The sequence below is a fragment of the Lissotriton helveticus genome, chromosome 3_1, assembly GCF_964261635.1.
Source record: "Lissotriton helveticus chromosome 3_1, aLisHel1.1, whole genome shotgun sequence".
In the NCBI taxonomy this organism is placed as follows: Eukaryota; Metazoa; Chordata; class Amphibia; order Caudata; family Salamandridae; genus Lissotriton; species Lissotriton helveticus.
This window is the reverse complement of record NC_136061.1, coordinates 426,121,063-426,148,015: the sequence shown is the minus strand read 5'-3', so window position 1 is coordinate 426,148,015 and position 26,953 is coordinate 426,121,063.

Sequence of the window (26,953 nt, the reverse complement as noted above, 5' to 3'; positions counted from 1 at the left end):
ACCCTCTTGTTCATCACTGCCACCCTCTGGTTCACCACTGCCACCCTCTGGTTCACCACTGCCACACTCTGGTTCACCACTACCACCCTCTGGTTCATCCCTGCCACCATCTGGTTCATCACTGCCACCCTATGGTTCACCACTGCCACCCTATGGTTCATCACTGCCACCCTCGGGTACACAACTGCCACCCTCTGGTTCACCACTGTCATCCTCTGGCTCACCAATGCCACCCTCTGGTTCATCACTGCCACCCTCTGGTTGATCACTGTCACCCTCTGGTTCATCACTGCCACCCTCTGGTTCACCACTGGAACCCTCTGGTTCATCACTGTCACCCTCTGGTTCACCACTGCCACCCTCTGGTTCATCACTGTCACCATCTGGTTCATCACTGCCACCCTCTGGTTCACCACTGCCACCCTCTGGTTCATCACTGTCACCCTCTGGTTCATCACTGCCACCCTCTGGTTCATCACAACACCCTCTGGTTCACCATTTCCACCCTCTGGTTCATCACTGCCACCTTTTAGTTCATCACTGCCACCCTCTGGTTCATTACTGCCACCCTCTGGTTCGCCACTGCCACCCTCTGTATCATCACTGCCAGCCTCTGATTCATCACTGCCACCATCTGGTTTGCCACTGCCACCCTCTGGATCACCACTGCCACCCTCTGGTTCACCACTGCCACCCTCTGGTTCACCACTGCCACCCTCTGGTTCACCCCCGCCACCCTCTGGTTCATCGCTGCCACCCTCTGGTTCATCATTGCCACCCTCTTGTTCATCACTGCCACCCTCTGGTTCACCACTGCCACCCTCTGGTTCACTACTGCCACACTCTGGTTCACCACTACCACCCTCTGGTTCACCACTACCACCCTCTGGTTCATCCCTGCCACCCTCTGGTTCACCACTGCCACCCTCTGGATCATCACTGTCACCCTCTGGTTCATCACTGCCACCCTCTGGTTCACCACTGCCACCCTCTGGTTCATCACTGCCACCCTCTGGTTAATCACAGCACCATCTGGTTCACCCCTGCCACCCTCTGGTACATCACTGCCACCCTCTGGTTCATCACTGCGACCCACTGGTTCACCACTGCCACCCTCTGGTTCACCACTGTCACCCTCTGGCTCATCGCAGCACCCTCTGGTTCGCCACTGCCACCCCCTGGTTCACCACTGACACCCTCTGGTTCACCCCTGCCACCATCTGGTTCATCACAGCACCCTCTGGTTCACCACTGTCACCCTCTGGTTCACCACTGTCACCCTCTGGTTCATCACTACCACCCTCTGGTTCATCACTGCCACCCTCTGATTCACCACTGCCACCCTCTGGTTCACCCCCGCCACCCTCTTGTTCATCACTGCCACCCTCTGGTTCACCATTGCCACCCTCTGGTTCACCACTGCCACACTCTGGTTCACCACTACCACCCTCTGGTTCATCCCTGCCACCATCTGGTTCATCACTGCCACCCTATGGTTCACCACTGCCACCCTATGGTTCATCACTGCCACCCTCGGGTACACAACTGCCACCCTCTGGTTCACCACTGTCATCCTCTGGCTCACCAATGCCACCCTCTGGTTCATCACTGCCACCCTCTGGTTGATCACTGTCACCCTCTGGTTCATCACTGCCACCCTCTGGTTCACCACTGGAACCCTCTGGTTCATCACTGTCACCCTCTGGTTCACCACTGCCACCCTCTGGTTCATCACTGTCACCATCTGGTTCATCACTGCCACCCTCTGGTTCACCACTGCCACCCTCTGGTTCATCACTGTCACCCTCTGGTTCATCACAACACCCTCTGGTTCATCACAACACCCTCTGGTTCACCATTGCCACCCTCTGGTTCATCACTGCCACCTTCTGGTTCATCACTGCCACCCTCTGGTTCATTACTGCCACCCTCTGGTTCGCCACTGCCACCCTCTGTATCATCACTGCCAGCCTCTGATTCATCACTGCCACCATCTGGTTTGCCACTGCCACCCTCTGGATCACCACTGCCACCCTCTGGTTCACCACTGCCACCCTCTGGTTCACCACTGCCACCCTCTGGTTCACCCCTGCCACCCTCTGGTTCATCGCTGCCACCCTCTGGTTCATCATTGCCACCCTCTTGTTCATCACTGCCACCCTCTGGTTCACCACTGCCACCCTCTGGTTCACTACTGCCACACTCTGGTTCACCACTACCACCCTCTGGTTCATCCCTGCCACCATCTGGTTCATCACTGCCACCCTATGGTTCACCACTGCCACCCTATGGTTCATCACTGCCACCCTTGGGTTCACAACTGCCACCCTCTGGCTCATCACTGCCACCCTCTAGTTCATCACTGCCACCCTCTGGTTCACCACTGCCACCCTCTGGATCATCACTGTCACCTTCTGGTTTTTCACTGCCACCCTCTGGTTCACCTCTGCCACCCTCTGGTTCATCACTGCCACCCTCTGGTTAATCACAGCACCCTCTGGTTCACCCCTGCCACCCTCTGGTGGCAGGGGGCAGGGATCGACTGGACAACAACGCACACAACTGCAAGGAACTCTTCTACATCGTGAAAGAGCTCTCCAACCCCAACGCCGGAAACAATGACATCACCCCGTCGCAAGACCTCTGCAACTCCCTCGCGTCCTACTTCCACAACAAGATCACGGACATACACAACAGCTTCAACAACCAACCAACGCAAGCCACAACCGCAACAACGCCACCCACCACCACCCTCCGCACCTGGACCCCGATCAGCACCGAAGACACCATCCGCACCATGAACTCCATCCATTCCGGATCTCCGACTGACCCCTGCCCTCACCACGGCTTCAACAAGGCCGACGCTGTCATCGCACCCCACCTGCGGGACATCATCAACACCTCCTTCGACACCGCCACCTTCCCTGAGAGCTGGAAGCACGCCAAACTCAGTGCTCTTCTCAAGAAACCCACAGCGGACCCCACCGACCTCAAGAACTACCGTCCCATCTCGCTCCTCCCGTTCCCGGCCAAAGTCATCGAGAAGACCGTCAACAAACAGCTGGCAGCCTTCCTCGAGACGAATGGATCCCTCGACCCCTCACAGTCGGGCTTCCGAGCGAACCACAGCACCGAGACCGCCCTCATCGCTGCCACCGATGACCTTCGGACTCTGATGGATAACGGAGAAACAGCGGCCCTCATCCTCCTGGACCTCTCCGCGGCTTTCGACACTGTCTGCCACCGCACCCTACTACAGCGCCTCGGCAACATCGGAATCCAGGACAAGGCACTGGAATGGATCACCTCCTTCCTCGACGGAAGAGCACAGAGAGTCCGCCTACCACCGTACAAGTCAGAGGCCACCAAAGTCATCTGCGGCGTCCCTCAAGGATCCTCACTGAGCCCCACCCTCTTCAACGTCTACATGAGCCCCCTCGCGGCCATCGCACGCCAACACAACCTCAACATCATCTCCTACGCCGACGACACCCAGCTGATCCTCTCCCTGACCAACGACCCCGCCACCGCCAGAGCCAACCTGCACGAAGGGATGAGAGATGTAGCCGAATGGATGACGACCAGCCGCCTGAAACTGAACTCGGACAAGACGGAGGTCCTCATCCTGGGCTCCTCGCCCTCCGCCTGGGACGACTCCTGGTGGCCCCCCGCCCTGGGCACCGCACCCAAACCGACGGACCACGCACGCAACCTGGGCTTCATCCTGGACTCCTCCCTCTCCATGACCAGACAAGTAAACGCCGTCTCCTCGTCTTGCTTCAACATCCTGCGCATGCTACGTAAGATCTTCCGGTGGATCCCCACCGAGACGCGGCAGACGGTCACCCAGGCCCTCGTCACCAGCCGACTGGACTACGGCACTGCCCTCTACGCCGGAACCACCACCAAGCTCCAGAAGAGACTCCAGCGGATCCAGAACGCCTCGGCCAGACTCATCCTCGACATCCCCCGACGCAGCCACATCTCCGGACACCTGAAAGATCTGCACTGGCTCCCGGTCAACAAGAGAATCACCTTCCGTCTCCTCACCCACGCGCACAAAGCCCTACACGACCAAGGCCCGAGCTACCTCAACAACCGGATCAACTTCTACACTCCCAAGCGCCTCCTCAGATCAACCAACCACGCCCTCGCCGCCGTCCCCCGCATCCGAAGAGCGACAACAGGAGGAAGGTCCTTCTCCTACCTGGCCGCCAAGACCTGGAACTCACTCCCGACCGACCTGCGCCTGACCCAAGACCACCTCTCCTTCAGGAAGAAGCTCAAGACCTGGCTGTTCGAGCAGTAACGGCACCCCCCCACCCAGCGCCTTGAGACCCTACGGGTGAGTAGTGCGCTCTATAAATGACCTGATTGATTGATTGATTGGTTCATCACTGCCACCCTCTGGTTCACCACTGCCACCCTCTGGTTCATCACTGCCACCCTCTGGTTAATCACAGCACCCTCTGGTTCACCCCTGCCACCCTCTGGTTCATCACTGCCACCCTCTGGTTCATCACTGTCACCCTCTGGTTCACCACTGCCACCCTCTGGTTCACCCCCGCCACCCCCTGGTTCATCACTGCCACCCTCTGGTTCATCATTGCCACCCTCTTGTTCATCACTGCCACCCTCTGTTTCACCACTGCCACCCTCTGGTTCACCACTGCCACACTCTGGTTCACCACTACCACCCTCTGGTTCACCCCTGTCACCATCTGGTTCATCACTGCCACCCTATGGTTCACCACTGCCACCCTCTGGTTCATCACTGCCACCCTCTGGTCCACTACTGCCCCCCTCTGGTTCACCACTGTCATCCTCTGGCTCACCACTGCCACCCTCTGGTTCATCACTGCCACCCTCTGGTTCACCACTGCAAACCGTCTGGTTCATCACTGTCACCCTCTGGTTCATCACTGCCACCATCTGGTTCATCACAGCACCCTCTGGTTCACCACTTCCACCCTCTAGTTCACCACTGCTACCCTCTGGTTCACCACTGCCACCCTCTGGTTCATCACTGCCACCCTCTGGATCACCACTGCCACCCTCTGGTTCAACACTGTCACCCTCTGGTTCATCACTGTCACCCTCTGGTTCATCACTGCCACCCTCTGGTTTATCACAGCACTTTCTGGTTCACCACTGCAACCCTCTGGTTCATCACTGTCACCCTCTGGTTCATCACTGCCACCCTCTGGTTCATCACAGCAGCCTCTGGTTCACCACTGCCACCCTCTGGTTCATCACTGCCACCCTCTGGTTTATCACTGTCACCCTCTGGTTCATCACTGGCACCCTCTGGTTCACCACTAGCACCCTCTGGTTCATCACTGCCACCCTCTGGTTCACCACTGCCACCCTCTGGTTCATCACTGTCACCCTCTGGTTCATCACTGCCACCCTCTGGTTCACCACTGCCACCCTCTGGTTCATCACTGTCAACCTCTGGTTCATCACTGCCACCCTCTGGTTCATGACAATACCCTCTGGTTCACCACTGCCACCCTCTGGTTCATCACTTCCACCTTCTGGTTCATCACTGCCACCCTCTGGTTCATTACTGCCACCCTCTGGTTCGGCACTGCCACCCTCTGGATCATCACTGCCACCCTCTGATTCATCACTGCCACAATCTGGTTTGCCACTGCCACCCTCTGGATCATCACTGTCACCCTCTGGTTCATCACTGCCACCCTTTGGTTCATCACAGCACACTCTGGTTCACCAGTGCCACCCTCTGGTTCATTACTGCCACCCTCTGGTTCATCACAGCACCCTCTGGTTCACCACTGCCACCCTCTGGTTCATCACTGCCACTCTCTAGTTCATCCCTGCCATCCTCTGGTTCACCACTGCCACCCTCTGGATCATCACTGTCACCCTCTGGTTCATCACTGCCACCCTCTGGTTCACCACTGCCACCCTCTGGTTAATCACTGCCACCCTCTGGTTAATCACAGCACCCTCTGGTTCACCCCTGCCACCCTCTAGTTCATCACTGCCTCCCTCTGGTTCATCACTGCCACCCACTGGTTCACCACTGCCACCCTCTGGTTTACCACTGTCACCCTTTGGTTCATCACAGCACCCTCTGGTTCACCGCTGCCACCCCCTGGTTCACCACTGACACCCTCTGGTTCACCCCTGCCACCATCTGGTTCATCACAGCACCCTCTGGTTCACCACTGTCACCCTCTGGTTCACCACTGTCACCCTCTGGTTCATCACTGCAACCCTCTGGTTCATCACTGCCACCCTCTGGTTCACCACTGCCACCCTCTGGTTCATCACAGCACCCTCTGGTTCACCACTGCCACCCTCTGGTTCATCACTGCCACTCTCTAGTTCATCCCTGCCATCCTCTGGTTCACCACTGCCACCCTCTGGATCATCACTGTCACCCTCTGGTTCATCACTGCCACCCTCTGGTTCACCACTGGCACCCTCTGGTTAATCACTGCCACCCTCTGGTTAATCACAGCACCCTCTGGTTCACCCCTGCCACCCTCTAGTTCATCACTGCCTCCCTCTGGTTCATCACTGCCACCCACTGGTTCACCACTGCCACCCTCTGGTTCACCACTGTCACCCTTTGGTTCATCACAGCACCCTCTGGTTCACCGCTGCCACCCCCTGGTTCACCACTGACACCCTCTGGTTCACCCCTGCCACCATCTGGTTCATCACAGCACCCTCTGGTTCACCACTGTCACCCTCTGGTTCACCACTGTCACCCACTGGTTCATCACTGCCACCCTCTGGTTCATCACTGCCACCCTCTGGTTCACCCCCGCCACCCACTGGTTCATCACTGCCACCCTCTGGTTCATCATTGCCGCCCTCTTGTTCATCACTGCCACCCTCTGGTTCACCACTGCCACCCTCTGGTTCACCACTGCCACACTCTGGTTCACCACTACCACCCTCCGGTTCACCCCTGCCTCCATCTGGTTCATCACTGCCACCCTCTGGTTCACCACTGCCACCCTCTGGTTTATCACTGCCACCGTCTGGTTCACCACTGCCACCCTCTGGTTCACCACTGTCATCCTCTGGCTCACCACTGCCACCCTCTGGTTCATCACTGCCACCCTCTGGTTCACCACTGCAAACCCTCTGGTTCATCACTGTCACCCTCTGGTTCGTCACTGCCACCGTCTGGTTCATCACAGCACCCTCTGGTTCACCACTGCCACCCTCTGGTTCACCACTGCCACCCTCTGGTTCATCACTGCCACCCTCTGGTTCTTCCCCGCCACCCCCTGGTTCATCACTGCCACCCTCTGGTTCATCATTGCCACCCTCTTGTTCATCACTGCCACCCTCTGTTTCACCACTGCCACCCTCTGGTTCACCACTGCCACACTCTGGTTCACCACTACCACCCTCTGGTTCACCCCTGTCACCATCTGGTTCATCACTGCCACCCTATGGTTCACCACTGCCACCCTCTGGTTCATCACTGCCACCCTCTGGTTCACTACTGCCCCCCTCTGGTTCACCACTGTCATCCTCTGGCTCACCACTGCCACCCTCTGGTTCATCACTGCCACCCTCTTGTTCACCACTGCAAACCGTCTGGTTCATCACTGTCACCCTCTGGTTCATCACTGCCACCATCTGGTTCATCACAGCACCCTCTGGTTCACCACTGCCACCCTCTGGTTCACCACTGCTACCCTCTGGTTCACCACTGCCACCCTCTGGTTCATCACTGCCACCCTCTGGATCACCACTGCCACCCTCTGGTTCACCACTGTCACCCTCTGGTTCATCACTGTCACCCTCTGGTTCATCACTGCCACCCTCTGGTTTATCACAGCGCTTTCTGGTTCACCACTGCAACCCTCTGGTTCATCACTGCCACCCTCTGGTTCACCACTGCCACCCTCTGGTTCATCACTGTCAACCTATGGTTCATCACTGCCACCCTCTGGTTCATCACAATACCCTCTGGTTCACCACTGCCACCCTCTGGATCATCACTGCCACCCTCTGATTCATCACTGCCACAATCTGGTTTGCCACTGCCACCCTCTGGATCATCACTGTCACCCTCTGGTTCATCACTGCCACCCTTTGGTTCATCACAGCACACTCTGGTTCACCAGTGCCACCCTCTGGTTCATCACTGCCACCCTCTGGTTCATCACAGCACCCTCTGGTTCACCACTGCCACCCTCTGGTTCATCACTGCCACTCTCTAGTTCATCCCTGCCATCCTCTGGTTCACCACTGCCACCCTCTGGATCATCACTGTCACCCTCTGGTTCATCACTGCCACCCTCTGGTTCACCACTGCCACCCTCTGGTTAATCACTGCCACCCTCTGGTTAATCACAGCACCCTCTGGTTCACCCCTGCCACCCTCTAGTTCATCACTGCCTCCCTCTGGTTCATCACTGCCACCCACTGGTTCACCACTGCCACCCTCTGGTTTACCACTGTCACCCTTTGGTTCATCACAGCACCCTCTGGTTCACCGCTGCCACCCCCTGGTTCACCACTGACACCCTCTGGTTCACCCCTGCCACCATCTGGTTCATCACAGCACCCTCTGGTTCACCACTGTCACCCTCTGGTTCACCACTGTCACCCTCTGGTTCATCACTGCAACCCTCTGGTTCATCACTGCCACCCTCTGGTTCACCACTGCCACCCTCTGGTTCATCACAGCACCCTCTGGTTCACCACTGCCACCCTCTGGTTCATCACTGCCACTCTCTAGTTCATCCCTGCCATCCTCTGGTTCACCACTGCCACCCTCTGGATCATCACTGTCACCCTCTGGTTCATCACTGCCACCCTCTGGTTCACCACTGCCACCCTCTGGTTAATCACTGCCACCCTCTGGTTAATCACAGCACCCTCTGGTTCACCCCTGCCACCCTCTAGTTCATCACTGCCTCCCTCTGGTTCATCACTGCCACCCACTGGTTCACCACTGCCACCCTCTGGTTCACCACTGTCACCCTTTGGTTCATCACAGCACCCTCTGGTTCACCGCTGCCACCCCCTGGTTCACCACTGACACCCTCTGGTTCACCCCTGCCACCATCTGGTTCATCACAGCACCCTCTGGTTCACCACTGTCACCCTCTGGTTCACCACTGTCACCCTCTGGTTCATCACTGCAACCCTCTGGTTCATCACTGCCACCCTCTGGTTCACCACTGCCACCCTCTGGTTCACCCCCGCCACCCACTGGTTCATCACTGCCACCCTCTGGTTTATCATTGCCGCCCTCTTGTTCATCACTGCCACCCTCTGGTTCACCACTGCCACCCTCTGGTTCACCACTGCCACACTCTGGTTCACCACTACCACCCTCCGGTTCACCCCTGCCTCCATCTGGTTCATCACTGCCACCCTCTGGTTCACCACTGCCACCCTCTGGTTTATCACTGCCACCGTCTGGTTCACCACTGCCACCCTCTGGTTCACCACTGTCATCCTCTGGCTCACCACTGCCACCCTCTGGTTCATCACTGCCACCCTCTGGTTCACCACTGCAAACCCTCTGGTTCATCACTGTCACCCTCTGGTTCGTCACTGCCACCGTCTGGTTCATCACAGCACCCTCTGGTTCACCACTGCCACCCTCTGGTTCACCACTGCCACCCTCTGGTTCATCACTGCCACCCTCTGGTTCTTCCCCGCCACCCCCTGGTTCATCACTGCCACCCTCTGGTTCATCATTGCCACCCTCTTGTTCATCACTGCCACCCTCTGTTTCACCACTGCCACCCTCTGGTTCACCACTGCCACACTCTGGTTCACCACTACCACCCTCTGGTTCACCCCTGTCACCATCTGGTTCATCACTGCCACCCTATGGTTCACCACTGCCATCCTCTGGTTCATCACTGCCACCCTCTGGTTCACTACTGCCCCCCTCTGGTTCACCACTGTCATCCTCTGGCTCACCACTGCCACCCTCTGGTTCATCACTGCCACCCTCTTGTTCACCACTGCAAACCGTCTGGTTCATCACTGTCACCCTCTGGTTCATCACTGCCACCATCTGGTTCATCACAGCACCCTCTGGTTCACCACTGCCACCCTCTGGTTCACCACTGCTACCCTCTGGTTCACCACTGCCACCCTCTGGTTCATCACTGCCACCCTCTGGATCACCACTGCCACCCTCTGGTTCACCACTGTCACCCTCTGGTTCATCACTGTCACCCTCTGGTTCATCACTGCCACCCTCTGGTTTATCACAGCGCTTTCTGGTTCACCACTGCAACCCTCTGGTTCATCACTGCCACCCTCTGGTTCACCACTGCCACCCTCTGGTTCATCACTGTCAACCTATGGTTCATCACTGCCACCCTCTGGTTCATCACAATACCCTCTGGTTCACCACTGCCACCCTCTGGTTCATCACTGCCACCTTCTGGTTCATCACTGCCACCCTCTGGTTCATTACTGCCACCCTCTGGTTCGGCACTGCCACCCTCTGGATCATCACTGCCACCCTCTGATTCATCACTGCCACAATCTGGTTTGCCACTGCCACCCTCTGGATCATCACTGTCACCCTCTGGTTCATCACTGCCACCCTTTGGTTCATCACAGCACACTCTGGTTCACCAGTGCCACCCTCTGGTTCATCACTGCCACCCTCTGGTTCATCACAGCACCCTCTGGTTCACCACTGCCACCCTCTGGTTCATCACTGCCACTCTCTAGTTCATCACTGCCACCCTCTGGTTCACCACTGCCACCCTCTGGATCATCACTGTCACCCTCTGGTTCACCCCTGCCACCCTCTGGTTCATCGCTGCCACCCTCTGGTTCATCATTGCCACCCTCTTGTTCATCACTGCCACCCTCTGGTTCACCACTGCCACCCTCTGGTTCACTACTGCCACACTCTGGTTCACCACTACCACCCTCTGGTTCATCCCTGCCACCATCTGGTTCATCACTGCCACCCTATGGTTCACCACTGCCACCCTATGGTTCATCACTGCCACCCTTGGGTTCACAACTGCCACCCTCTGGCTCATCACTGCCACCCTCTAGTTCATCACTGCCACCCTCTGGTTCACCACTGCCACCCTCTGGATCATCACTGTCACCCTCTGGTTTTTCACTGCCACCCTCTGGTTCACCTCTGCCACCCTCTGGTTCATCACTGCCACCCTCTGGTTAATCACAGCACCCTCTGGTTCACCCCTGCCACCCTCTGGTTCATCACTGCCACCCTCTGGTTCACCACTGCCACCCTCTGGTTCATCACTGCCACCCTCTGGTTAATCACAGCACCCTCTGGTTCACCCCTGCCACCCTCTGGTTCATCACTGCCACCCTCTGGTTCATCACTGCCACCCACTGGTTCACCACTGCCACCCTCTGGCTCACCACTGTCACCCTCTTGTTCATCACAGCACCCTCTGGTTCGCCACTGCCACCCCCTGGTTCACCACTGACACCCTCTGGTTCACCCCTGCCACCATCTGGTTCATCACAGCACCCTCTGGTTCCCCACTGTCACCCTCTGGTTCACCACTGTCACCCTCTGGTTCATCACTGCCACCCTCTGGTTCATCACTGCCACCCTCTGGTTCACCACTGCCACCCTCTGGTTCACCCCCGCCACCCCCTGGTTCATCACTGCCACCCTCTGGTTCATCATTGCCACCCTCTTGTTCATCACTGCCACCCTCTGTTTCACCACTGCCACCCTCTGGTTCACCACTGCCACACTCTGGTTCACCACTACCACCCTCTGGTTCACCCCTGTCACCATCTGGTTCATCACTGCCACCCTATGGCTCACCACTGCCACCCTCTGGTTCATCACTGCCACCCTCTGGTCCACTACTGCCCCCCTCTGGTTCACCACTGTCATCCTCTGGCTCACCACTGCCACCCTCTGGTTCATCACTGCCACCCTCTGGTTCACCACTGCAAACCGTCTGGTTCATCACTGTCACCCTCTGGTTCATCACTGCCACCATCTGGTTCATCACAGCACCCTCTTGTTCACCACTTCCACCCTCTGGTTCACCACTGCTACCCTCTGGTTCACCACTGCCACCCTCTGGTTCATCACTGCCACCCTCTGGATCACCACTGCCACCCTCTGGTTCAACACTGTCACCCTCTGGTTCATCACTGTCACCCTCTGGTTCATCACTGCCACCCTCTGGTTTATCACAGCACTTTCTGGTTCACCACTGCAACCCTCTGGTTCATCACTGTCACCCTCTGGTTCATCACTGCCACCCTCTGGTTCATCACAGCAGCCTCTGGTTCACCACTGCCACCCTCTGGTTCATCACTGCCACCCTCTGGTTTATCACTGTCACCCTCTGGTTCATCACTGGCACCCTCTGGTTCACCACTAGCACCCTCTGGTTCATCACTGCCACCCTCTGGTTCACCACTGCCACCCTCTGGTTCACCACTGCCACCCTCTGGTTCATCACTGTCACCCTCTGGTTCATCACTGCCACCCTCTGGTTCACCACTGCCACCCTCTGGTTCACCACTGTCATCCTCTGGCTCACCACTGCCACCCTCTGGTTCATCACTGCCACCCTCTGGTTCACCACTGCAAACCCTCTGGTTCATCACTGTCACCCTCTGGTTCATCACTGCCACCGTCTGGTTCATCACAGCACCCTCTGGTTCACCACTGCCACCCTCTGGTTCACCACTGACACCCTCTGGTTCACCACTGCCACCCTCTGGTTCATCAATGCCCCCCTCTGGATCACCACTGCCACCCTCTGGTTCATCACTGTCACCCTCCTCTGGTTCATCACTGCCACCCTCTGGTTCATCACTGCCATCCTCTGGTTCATCACAGCACCCTCTGGTTCACCACTGCCACCCTCTGGTTCACCACTGCCACCCTTTGGTTCATCGGTTCATCACAGCACTCTCTGGTTCACAACTGCACCTTCTGGTTCATCACAGCAACCTCTGGTTCACCACTGTAGATTATGGGGAGAAAGCACACCTTCCCAGCCTCAACCGGGGGCTGGTTAATGTGTTACTGAATTTGAGCTTCAAGTCCGGCACCTGCTTCCTTATCTGTAAGTGCTTCCTGTTGTGGTTTAATTTTTGTGACAGCCTGGAGCATTCTGCCATTCTTGTAACTATTCTCTGACCCTGCTTCGAGGGTCAGAGCAGGGTCAGAGAATAGTTGCAAGTAGGCAACAACTCTGGAGGCGCCGTTCAGGAAGCACTTACAGGGTTACAGCAGGTGCCTAAGTTGAAGTTAATTTCTTTGTAACCATTTTGTAAATGGTTACAAAGAAATTAACTTCAACTTCAACAAGTGCTTCATGTACTTCAGTTTTTGAAAATGCGTCACGAACGCGATTTCGCGGATTTTTCTGCAATTTTTCAAGATTTGCCTTCCGCGAAATTGCAGAAAATCCGCAAATTCCGCGAACGGAACGGATTTTACGCCCATGCTTAATTTTTCTTCCATTGATTTATCGAATGCCTATCACCAGATTAAGTTACATTCTGATTCGAAGCATTTAACTTTGTTTATAACATCCGAAGGTGCATTTCAATACTTACGTATGCCTTTCGGACTAGCATCCGCTTCCGCTGTCTTTCAAAAACATATGTGCAGTATTCCTAAGGACATAGGAAATGTAAGAGCGTTTCAAGATGATGTTTTAGTGTGGGGTGATAATTTGCATAGTCATGATGATGTTTTAAAAGGAGTTTTAAACAGATTACAAGAAGCTAGTTTAACTGTATGCGCAGAGAAATGTAAATTTGGTGTCAAACAAATTATCTTGGTCATACAATATCATACAATGGGGTCAAGCCTAAAATGAATTTATTGGAAGCCAATGAAAAAAGCCCCAGCACCTTCCAATAAGGAACAGTTACGTTCTTTCCTGGGACTCGCTGAATACTACTCGAAGTTTGTGCAAAAGTTTGCTAGCAAAGTACTTGATTTGAGACTTTTAATGAAAAAAGGTACATCATTTATATGGTCAGATGTATGCCAACAAGCTTTTGACAAAATCAAGTCTGATGTTGGAAAAGCAGTAACTTTGGAACCATATGATCCAAGTGATATGTCTATAGTTTTAGTTCATGCCAGTGCTTACGTGTTGGGTGCCGTACTAATGCAAAGAAAAGATGGAGTCGAGCTATAATAGCTTTTACTTCACGTACCCTTAAAGGAGCTGAAGCAACTTATTCAGTCATCGAAAAAGAAGCGTTAGCATGTTGGTGGGGGGGTTGATCATTTTAAAACATTCATCTGGGGGACACATTTTGAACTGAGGACCGATCATAGTCCTCTAATTGACATATTCACTACCAAAGGTGCATCCAAAGCAACACCTAGAATTGCAAAATGGTTATATTGTTTACAAGAGTACAATTTTCAATTGAAATATGTGCCTGGCTACAAGAATATTAATGCTGACTGCCTGTCTCGTCTACCTCTACCTCATTACGACGATAACTCTCAAGAGGACAAGGATGAATGGCTAGTAGCTAGTGTAGAAGAATCTTGCAAGGGTGCAATAAGTGAACAAGAGTGGGAAAAAGCAGTACGTGATGATAGTGATTTACGACACATTGTAAGTAATTTATCTGCAAATACAAATCCATCACTTTTTGAAAAAGGTGAAATGTCGGATTACAAAATGATATGGCCTGAATTATCATTTACTAATGGTGTTCTCAGGAGGGGAGACAGATTAGTGGGACCTTCAGTGCTACGCAACAGACTACTAACACTTTTGCATGAGGGTCACAGTGGCATGTCAAGCATGAAGAGAAGGGCGAGGTATGATTTTTGGTGGCCTGCAATGGACAAGGATATAGATAGATGTGTACGTAATTATATTGCATGTATGTGCAGTGATAAATCCCACAAGTATCAAGAAACAGCTATTTTACCTACTAAGTTTCCTTCTAAACCATGGGAAAAGATTGCAATTGACATATGTGGTCCATTTTATGTCACGGGTATTAACAACCAATAAGCCGTAGATCTGATGGATTATTTTATTAAGTGGCCGGAAATTGCATTTGTAAAGGATATCAAGGCTGTAATGTAATTGAATTCTGTGAATTTCGTAGGGAAGGCTATCCTAACTCAATTTTAACTGATAATGGACCACAATTTATAGCAAATTAATTTGCTGAATACTTAAAGGATGTGTGTGTTAAACACCTCACCACAGCAGTTTATAATCCTAGAGAAACGGTCTTGTGGAAAGGTTTAACCGAGCTTTGAAGGAATGTGTACAATTAAGAAAATGCAAATAGAGATGATTGCGAAATTGCTGTTAAGGAGACGTTATGGTGCTATCGGAATACACCTCACACGGCTACTGGTGAATCCCCATTCAGTCTTCTCAAAGGTTGTGCGGCATGTACCATAGTGAAGCCTGCATGGATGTGCAGCACTGTCTCAAAAAAAATATCTAAGAGAGATGTGTTGGGTAGAGTACGAGAATATCAGAGTAAGTATGTGCACAGACACAATGACAGAATCAAGAGAAGTGCAGCAAAATGTACTCTTGGTGAGTGGGTACGAACACAACTTTATGGTAATCAAAGAACAAATGTGTCCAAATGGTCTAAACCCAAACAGATCACCAAGGTTTACGGTAACAGCGTGTGGTTGAGTGATGCAAGGCAGTGGAATGTGAGGAGTGTGACAAAATGCAATGTGTTGGAGTGTGATGTTGGGTCACATAACCAAGCGTCAGTACCTCCTCTTGTAAAATCACCCAATGCACTGAAATATGAGAGATCAAAACGTAGTATATCAAAAACCTGTTTGAATGAAGATTCTCGTTTGTGCATAAATATTTTCTTTCTTTATTTTTTTTGTTATGTAATTGTCAGTTTTGTTTTCTTTAGTAATTTATAGGAAGGAAGATATGTTGTATCTTAGCAACTGCTTCTAGGTAACCTTGTTGTCATATGTCATGTTCACTGGATTGTAGAATCCAGGGGACAGAGAGTACAAGGAGCAGTTACTGAAGGAAAAGGGACCTCTGTGCCCAGGGGTTGTATATCTCTAATAAACAACTTTAAGCCTGCATAAAGTCTCCTGTGGATCTTAAAAGTTGTACCTGGAAGTATTGTTATGGGTGAAATTACACCACTCATAATTACGTGGTGTAAGTGGCTATACTGTTTTCTTGATTTGATTCATGTGCTTTTTACCAGTATTGACCTGCTCAGGCACCTGTTTCCACACACTGTCACTAAAACATTTTCTGGGTAGTCTCGTAGTCTAAGCTGCATTCCTAGAATATTTGAGATTGTTAAAGTGTTCAACCTTAAATGTCATCTCGAGAAGAGGGTAAGGGCTGAGAGAGAGATATGGCGTGATGGAGTGGGGAAGGAAGGACTGAAAACAATCTCTTCCACTCTGTTACTCTACCCCTCCTGCACATGGCCACTCGAAAACGTCATACTCTCAAATTGTGTGGATAAACCGTTACCACATGTGTTCGGATACCAAGGGAACATACAGTTAACATCAGCAAAAAATAAATAATTAACCCATATTTTCCAAAATGTGCCTATCTTAGGCGGAAACATTTCGTGAAACATTATGAGTAGGCATTTTGCTTCTCTGTGGTTTGCTGTAGCCACATCAGGCATATATGCTGCACGTATTCTACGTCACCTGCACCGGAAGCGCTTGGCATCAGAAACCCACAAATCGGTTAAAAACAAGTCCTGGCAGGAAAGCGGAGACTGTGCGGCATTCATTTGCAAAGTGAGGAGACAACACTTCTCTACAAGCAGTCTGTAGACAGATGGAACTGTTGTACATGTGGTGCTACTGTGTTTGTGATGGAATTACAATGAGAGTTGGTGAGTGAAGGGACACTCCTTGTTGATTAATAAGTAGATTTATTGTAATTAAGAAAAGATTAAATGCAGGACCCAGACGATCTCGCAACCACCCAGCTCTCATTTTCCATTCCAAACAGAATCTTCGTTTACATTCTACCTTTAAACATTCTACCTTTAAAGTCACATAACTATTTACACAGATGACAACAGTGAGAATATTCCTCCCAAAAGCCTGGCATCACAAAACGCTGCTGCTGTGTTGTCTAGTGATGTGAAGTTGTTAAGGCGTTCCGCGTTTGCAACTTCTCTGGGAAACTAGTCATGTATTAGTTCTCACCTCTATGAAGCGTTTGCTCTCTGCTGTCGAAGACCTATTTATCTCCAATATATTTAAATGTATACATTTGGTGAGGCTTTGTGTGCTCTCCGTGATCGTGAGGGGATAGCTTTCTTCTCTGTCCCATTTTCCTGTGTCTTCTTATCCCTCCTCTGGCGCATTTGTACTTCAGGATATTCTGGTTGGATGACGTGTTTTTCCACTGCTGACATAAGGGAACATTTTCTTGTTGGAGTTTCAGCACTCCATGGGAATACATGTCTTTCCTTGTTATGTTCCCCATTGTTTTCCTACTTTATTTTTAGGTCTCGCCTCCGACAGCACATGTGCTGCATGAGCCCTCTCTTGAAAGAGATATTGTATACATCAAGGGGCTTGCATCCTGCCCGTTGCTTAACATTTATTGGTTTCAGTGTCATTCTTATTTGCTGCCTTCTAATTGGCCAGGGCATGTTGGCTTCACTTCCTCTTCTTTTGGCTGAAACATGTACTGATTGCTTTAGCTTGATTGCTGTCTTTCAGCTGATCACGCTTAAATGCGGTACTACTTTTATTTTTTCATCTTCCCTGTTGTCCTTATAACCTCTTGCCATCTGTAGCTATGTTTTACTATACCACACGCAGCTCAAAGAAGCCCCTTTCACCTTTGAAATGAATACTTATTGTGAAAACTGATGTTATCTGTTTTTATTGTGACAACAGTTATTTGCTTCCAACTGTATTTTCACTAAGACATAGGCATGGGTGCAATTGTTCTCTTTATGTGATAGGAGCTTTTTTGCCACATTACATTTTATTTTTCGTTTTCACGCCAGGGGAGATTACCTGATTTACTCAGAATCACAGGAGTGTTGTGCCAAGACCTAACAAGCATTGGCAAAGCCAAAAGATCTCGCCCATAAGACTACTGGCTCTGCCATTGCTTTTTGTTGCTGCTGTACAGCATGGGCATTGCTGATTTTGATTTGTAGCCATGATATATAGAAGCATGGCTGCTGTGCAGCATGGCTAAAAATAAAAAAGGACTATCATGTATCCACCGCGAATGTACTTCAAAAAAATGTGCAGTAGTCCTGTCTGCCTCATAGCTCTTTTTTAAATTAGTTTTAGCAAAGCATCCCTACAGTTGTACAACATGGCTACAGATATTGCCTAATCCAATAGCTCTCCTTTCTGAGATCTATTGTCTTTGACAAAGCATGTTTATCTAATTAGGTCTCGCGACCTATCAATGCGCGCAAGCGCATTGAGCGGAGCGAGAATTCAAGTGCTCAAAATCCTCGTCAAACCAAGGGCTTCTTGGTGCGGTTTTCATTAAGTTCACGTGAATCACATGACCAAACAAGCACGCGCATTCACGGCCGCACAGCACATCAAAGGGCTTCGCCCAGCGTGCGCTCTGAGGCTTCTCCTCCCCTAACGAATTAATCATGGCTGGCCGGCCGGCCGTACTTTCAGTTTCCCGGCCGCTCTGCATTATCAGGTACGTGTTGGTGACGCATTATTTCACTTTGTCTCCGTGCGCCGCTCATCTTCTCTGCCATGTGTTGCTGTCTCCTTCGTGTACTTCTTCCTGTGTTGCTGTCTCCCTCGTGCTTTTCCCCCACCACTCGTGTTGCTCTCTCCCTTGTTCAAAGGGTCGTGCTTTATTTACACACATCCTCCAACCCAACACCCTTTTTAAAAATTTCTTGTTTTTTGCTGTGTCTAGTATCGATTATAAGCATGCCCCAGTGCAGATCTTTTTGAAATACACACATCGAGGCCGACCAAACTTAGCCACACAACTCGTGCCTATGCCGCCACTGTTGGGTGTTGTCGTCTTGCCATGCTCAAACCGCAATGCACTTACTTTCCATGCCACCACACATCGAGGCCGACCAAACTTAGCCCCACAACAAGTGCCTATGCCGCCACTGTTGGGTGTTGTCGTATTGCCGCCATGCTCAAACCGCAATGCGCTTTCTTTCCATGCCACCAACATCAATGTGAAAAAAAGTTTCGGAAAGCATAGCGTAATCGGACAGATATTTGTATAACAATCCCTCCTGCTACTGGCATTCTCCCTTCTTTTGTACGGCCATTAACACTTACTCGTCACAAGATGCTCCAAGTGTGCTGCCTCCACTGCCAGTCCTCCGACGATACCCTTTTGGCTTTTAGGACGCCATTATCTAGCTGTGGTTGCAGTTCACATGACCACCATCTCGAGCTCACGTTGTACGTCCTACACCGAGTGGTAGGACTCATGATGAACACTCTACGTCTATAAACAATGTTCGCAATATTGGAAAGATCGCATTTACTAGATACGAGTAAGGAAACGTGTGCACAAACTTGTGGCGATATTGTTCTATTGGCCCAAAAGTTCATTGAAATCCCGAAATACATGGAGTTTAAACAAATACTGAAAAAAAGGGATTTTTATCTTATTACATGAATCGGCCAAAAATAAAAATATGTTGCATTTTCATTGCACATGTGCGCGCTATTCCATTCTAGTTTAGAGTCAGAATATCGGGTCCTATATCATTTTGCTTGCTTACCAAAGATTATTCATTCAAATGAAAGGTTGTACCAACCTCAGAGTTTATTGCCATTCTAGATATTCTAAAAGGCTGCATGTATCAAAAAATAGGAACAAATACTTTTCAGTCTATCTCAGGAGTTGTTTCTTCCATGATATTCAGTCCCAATTGCTTTTTTAGGTTCAGTTAATACATGTCAGTGCTCACGGGGTATTAATCTATATTAGAACCAAACCCCACCATCATGCTTTATTTAAGAAGCATGGTAATAGAGACCTAATACATGCATTCCAGGGGTGCAAGTAATCACTAGACATTATCTTCTCAGAATGCCCTGTAGTTGGAACCAATGAATGCGTGCGCTTTCCTAGTAGCTATCAATTCAACGCTCATACATTTAAAGAAGACAAACAGGTGAAGAAGAGTTGCTCTATTTTCCTATGATTATAGCTATGTCATTCGTGATGCGAAAGCTGCATGGTTGCAGTGGTACCAGCCATTTTGTCAGTTTTAAGACATGTTCCAATTATATAGTTTGGTGCTGGTAATTTTACACATTATAGTTAGTTTTTATGATACGTGCAGCCTCACTCAGCCTCACATCCTCACCCTCACATACTCTCACCCTCACACCCCCTCACTCACCCTCACACACTCACACACCCACTCACCCTCACCCTCACACCCCCTCACACCCTCACACCACTCAGTGCTACAACACATATGTGTGTGTAGGTGCAAATGCAATGTTCTTGGATTTTCGTCACAATAAAATACACTGAACATAATCTTCACAAAATTTATTTACAAACGTTTAAGCTATTGCCATTTTAAATTACAATAACTTTTATTTAAGTATTAATTATTTACAAAATTAAAAGCCATTGTTATTTGTAATATCAATACATCTAAGTCACGTAAATACAACACACATTGCATTACAAATGCTGTAGGTGTCACATTTGCGAAAGTTAAAACTATTGACATTGTAACTGACAAAGCTATTAATTTTGCTATTTTCTAAACCAACACATAAATTAAAAAAGTGTCATTTACAGTCTCATTTACAATACAATACAATACAATACAATAGGTGTCACATTTGCGAAAAGTTAAAACTATTGACATTGTAACTGACAAAGCTATTAATTTTGCTATTTTCAAAACCAACACATAAATTAAAAAAGTGTCATTTACAATACAATACAATACAATACAATACAATAAGAATCGCTCAAACTTTCCTAATGGGAAAAGTTAAAAGTATGGGCATTGTAAATCACAAAACAAAAAAATAAAATGTCATTTTGAAAACCAATAGCTCAAACTTTCCTACTGCGAGACCTATTGGCAAGGCCAGTGCTTGTTTTTTGTTTATATGCATTTTAGATCCAGGAGCTGGCAGCTTCACACTGATACCAGGCTGCGGTCTTCTTGCTCTCTCTCCTCGAACCTCGGCTCATCTGTTGCACCCAAGGTCCTCCCTTTCAGTGGTCTGATTTCTTTTTTTTTGTTTTTTAACGCAAGTGCTTTAAATGAGGGCCTTGAAGATTCACATTGCTACACAACTGCTTGTTTCCTGCTCCTACCTTGCCTATCCACCCCTCCCCTTCCTAATCTATTATTTATGTATTTGAAATCACACATTTTTGCTAAAGGCTCCACAGCTGCACACTGCTATCAGGCAGTTTGCGTTTGTCATCTTCCTAAAGGCAAATCAAACTTCTACTTTATTCCAAAACATTCATGAATCGGCTGTCTACTTAAACTTCATTTTGTTTGAGAAAACACAACTGAAAATTGAAATGGTGCGTTCTAAAAAGAACCTCTTATAAAATAGCCATTGTGACGTGTTCATGCATTGGATTCTGATGTGACCATTCATCTGCCTGCCACTGCACATGCATTTTATTTTTGAGTTTGCCAATTGAAACAAACATTGGCATTGCCAATGGCTAGCATCTCGTTTTTAAAAGCCGAAATGAACTGGCTTTGTCAATGCTTTTCCTATTGTTTATCGATCCAAAGTGCCTTCACTTGGTCCCTCAAACCTATTAGGCAGCTGCAACACACTAGGACTAAGTGTGTCAAAGGATGATAAGTTCATTGGTTGCCATTTGTCATAAATGAAATACATTGCTAATGCAGACATCTGGTAAAATTCAGTGGGAAAATCTGGAATGGTGTAACTCTGTGACCAATACCCTAATAAAGAATGAGTCGCTAAATCCATTTTGCGAATCGGAAAGGCTTTACCGAATCGCAAAATGGGTTTTAGTATATCAGCCTGCTTCATCCCGGGATGCATTAAGGCTCCACCTACTTTCTTAAAATACATTATATCACTCATGTAGGACAACGTCTCAAAGTGAATAAAAAAGTATGGTAACTGTGATGCTGGATGCAATGGGGTGGGGGCGGGTTCTAAGGTATGGCTAAAAAAAATATTCTGTACTTTTTGGGTCTTTCACCTTCAGGTAGCTACATATTAATTAATGCACAGCTTAAATGAAAAGTAAATAAAAAGTTAAAGTAATCAGTGAGAAATGCAATATATTACATTATGAAACTTCTATTAATTAATGCACTGCAGAGATCTGTGTGTAACCAGATGGGCACGGAATTAAATCTTGGTTGGTGCAGTGGAGAATAGTGACTTATGTACTTTTAGTGCTTAAAGGTCCCAGTCTTTCGACAGAAAGCACTGTGAATATGCAAGTAATTATTTTAAACTTGCATTACACACAGTATAGGATAGGCCACTACAAAATTTGCAAAAGAATTAAGATAAAATGGTGCTTTCAAAATGTAGATTTTAATAATGCCCAGACTGTAGGTAATGCAATTTTTTTATATAATTGTCCCTTGAAACACTCATTCACAGCCTAGCTGCCAACTGGCTGACCATTACTCAAAAAGAATAAATCTTTGTGATCACAAAGCGTCAAGTGATTCATCAATTAAAGCCAGTACCGCTTCCAAACACCTTTTACATTTCCAGATTAACCAGTTGCGTACATTTGCATTTCTTTCAGGAAGCAAGTACTCTGGTGTGAAGGCTTGTTTAGCTATCGTCTCCGCCTCGGTGTCTCCTTGAAGGACAATTCGGTTGAAGCATTAAAACTATCGGAATGTATCGGAATTATTCGTCTGGCAATATTGTATTTTCACAAAATGTAGGTTAATGGTTTTTCATAAATTAAAAAAGTATTGGCACATCATGCCCTTCCGATCCCGCCCACTTCAAACTCTGTTGAAAGGAGTAAAATACTCGTATTTTGTATAAGTAAGATATAAAAGCCTATTGGGCCAACTCTAACTTTCATCCCTCTGAAAGCAATACCTTGAATAATAGAGACACACGTGAAACAGATCACTATAAAGAAACAAATGGCAAGCACTATCCATGTGTGAACAAATCAGCTTTGTGGCTTTTCATTAACACTGCTGGTGTCTGCAATGATGTGTGACATCCACCAAGGCTCATGTGATTAAGACTCCGCCACCCGCACCCTTACTTTGCCTCACCTCCTTGAAGTGAACCATTTTAGCTAAACTTTGGTTGATGTCTGAGCAGCACCTGCCGCAGAGACCCCCCTAGGCAAACATCCCAGCCCCTTACCCTGTTTATTGGAGTCGTTTTATTCGTAAGGCATCCCCGGGCAGCTTTATTTGACACATGTTAGACTGATCCTTTGATATTGTTCCCACGTTCTGCTCATAAAACCAAATGCATGTTTTATTTCCGTTTACTGAAATACATTCCTACACCAGCCAGACACCTACTAAACCATATGTATAAGGCTGCCCATTCCTTCCAGACCGTACACCTGGGGTCTTCAAACTGAGGGGTGGGCGACCCCTTGGGGGGCATCAAATGATGCCGAGGGTGCCATCCTCCAGCCAAAAGACGTATTTTGCTGATAAAAGTGCTTTGTTTTTGGTGTAAAAAACATGAGCAGCAGTAGGCCACTCTATAACGGGCCATCACTAACATATTTTGTCATTTATATCCTGGCTGGGAGAAGGTTTCAAAAGGGAAGAGACGTCAAATATTCTTCAGAATCACCACCCCCATTTCTAATAATCACATTGAGGATACTTTTACACTTTAGTAAGGCCGACCTGACCAGAAAAGTATGTTTGGCAATCATGTATTTGATTGCATTTTTAAAACGGTAACAGAATTTACCTGCAGTGTTTAAGTAAGTCAAGACATATTTAAGCATTGGCAGTTTAATAGAATAGCTGTGAAAAATTTTGAGAAGGGCTCCAATATATTTGTTTCAATGGGAGACATGGCATTAAAAAGTTTAAAGACCACTGCCTTACACTATTTTGTGTCTCTTATCTTCTGCAGCCAAACGTTTGTAAACTCTCATAATGCCTGCCTTGTCCAGAGAGAGAGAGCATATTGAATTGGTTGGGTCAGTTATGTCAGTCACCAATAGTGCTAAACAGGGTAACTGGAAATTTGTGACTGTGAGGAGCCAAATTATGAAGCAAGATTTACTGAATTATGCGGTAAAGAAAAGCAAATTATGCTGCACCAATTTTCATTAAAATTGCTTTTACAAAAGGTATATTATTTTTCTTATAATTTTAAAGTACCTATCTTACTAGTAGGTATTTTAAAATAAAAGACATAGAAAATGAAAAAGAGATGAATCATATATGAAATTCTTTTAAAATCTGAGTGCTCTGTTGAAGTATGTTAATCCATGTGCATCTCCAATATTTGAATGCCATCTCATGAGTACATCAAATAGAGATGTTTCATAGTCCGGTACTATTGTTATCTCTTTAAATGTTCTACACAATCCACAGCTGAAGCTGATCTCTTAACTATTTATACAAACTGTGTGCAGCAGTTTTAATAACTTTCAATCACTTTGAACTGGAGACAATTTTTCTGTTGAAATCTGCAAATTATGAGGCATACTGGCAAATGCAAATCACATTCATTTCTACAGATAGATATATCAATATATCAATACACAGTCAAGCACTGTAATGTCTATAAATACATCACTTTAAATGACACAGCAAAATTCTGATCACGATAGAAAACCTTGTTTAATCAATCATGCATGGTATTTTTCATTGTTCTATCACATGGTTGTTATCAGACAGAAAGTAGTGGGTGGAAGGTCAGTGCGCAAGTGTGGAGAAAATAGGAAAAGGAAAAAGGAAGGATAAATTAAATTCTAAAGACTCAAAACATATGAGATCCAATGTAATTAAAAAAACGGTATCTCATTGGCATTCAGGCCTACCCCAATATGAATACAGTAAGACACAGTACATCAAGTTTGTTTTTGACTGTTATTTCCACAGTGTACTTTCTTCTGTTCTTAATTGTGGGGGGTCAGGAAAAAAGGGTGTGGGCCCACACCCTTTTTTCCTGACCCCCCACAATTGAGAACAGAAGAAAGTACAATGTGGAAATAACAGTCAAAAACAAACTTGATGTACTGTGTCTTACTGTATTCATATAGGGGTAGGCCTGAATGACAATGAGATAGCGTTTTTTGAATTACATTGGCTCTCATATGTTTTGAGTCTTTTGAAAGTTAATTTATCCTTCCTTTTTCCTTTTCCTATTTTCTCCACACTTGCGAACTGACCTTCCACCCACTACTTTCTGTCTGATAACAGCCATGTGATATAACAATGAAAAATACCATGCATGATTGATTAAACAAGGTTTTCAATCGTGATCAGAATTTTGTTGTGTCATTTAAAGTGATGTATTTATAGACGTTACCGTGCCTGATTGTGTATTGATATATTGATATATCTATCTGTAGAAAAGAATATAATAACAGTATAGGACCACTTGTATCCTACACCGACCAATACCCAGGTCCTTTGACTTGACTGGGTCACCCCATTGTTTCATAATGGCAAATGCAAATCATGCAACATTCTGGCGAGTGCTTCAAATTGATATGTATGTATATGGTATTTCTATAGTGCAAATGTAGCTAAAAGGCATCCAGCATTGTACAGGGTCAAAGACAAGCATAAAGTAAATGGGTGATTGGAGAGGAAGCTGGTTTGTGAACATTTAATTAATTTAGGTGTAGTGCTCTTTAAGGAGTGCATTGTCAACTCTTTCCTAAGTGTTTGCAGAATTGGGGCGTCCTTGATGGATATAGGGGTGTTGTTCCAGATCCTAGGTGCATAGATGGAAAAGCCTGCTGCCATGTCCTCTCTGTTTTACACTTCTCAGTCTGCTGTATGATGGTGTCCTGACTGTGGGTGTGGCAAGAACCACCAGAGATGGTGAGCTTGTCTGCAAAATAGGCTTGTGTACTGGTTGTTGTGTTGGCTTTGTAAATGATGCATCTGCTAGTTTTGAGGATGGCGCAAGCCAGTAGGGGGGAACCAATAGAGTTCCATCGGGAAAGGGGTGATGTAATCACACTTCATCAAGCCCTGGATAAGACATGCTTCACCTGTAGTATGCTCCTAAGACAGGAGCGTAAGCAAGCCCCTGAAGTCCTTTCAGCACCAGAGGGCCCCAACTCACCAGGGGGACCCCCACCCCTTCAAGGAGGCCCCATCCAGCACAAGGCTAATGAATATCTGTGAGATATAGGAAACTCAGGGGCCCCTCATCACATTCTGCACGAGGCCCATCATTTTGTGTTATGCAACTGCCTTAAGGGATGCTAGTGTTGAATCTGTGAGATCATGGAACAGGGCTTTACCACCATCAAGATGTGAAAGTATCAGAAATTGAACAGCAATTTTGAATTTCCTTTCTGGAACAAGCAGTTTCACTTCCTTTAGAAGGGAGAGTGTATTTATTATGGCAACATGTTCATTAAGGGTTAGGTTGGCGCCCAAGAGGAATCCAAGTAACTAGCGATTGAGAAGAAAGTTGGAGTTCGTAGCCTTCAAGGTTCATGTCATTGAGCCAGATTTGTATTGTTTCTTGTTTGTTGTTCTTGGCAAATATCAGGAATTCTGTCTTGGTTGGGGTGACCTTCTGTTAGGATCTGGTGAACCAGGTCTAGGTGAATAGCAGGCAGTCTTTGAGGCAATGAATCTGAAGCAGAAGAGGCTTTCAAGAAGAGCTGTGTATCATCGGCATACTGGTGAATGTTAATGTATTTTGTGAGTAGAGGACCAAGCGGCTCCATGTAGAGATTGAAGATGACAGGGCACAGAATGGAACCCTGGAGGACTTTGCCGGTGATAGGTATGTTTTGGGACTCATTTGCCTATGGTTCAATATGAGGAGAGTTTATCA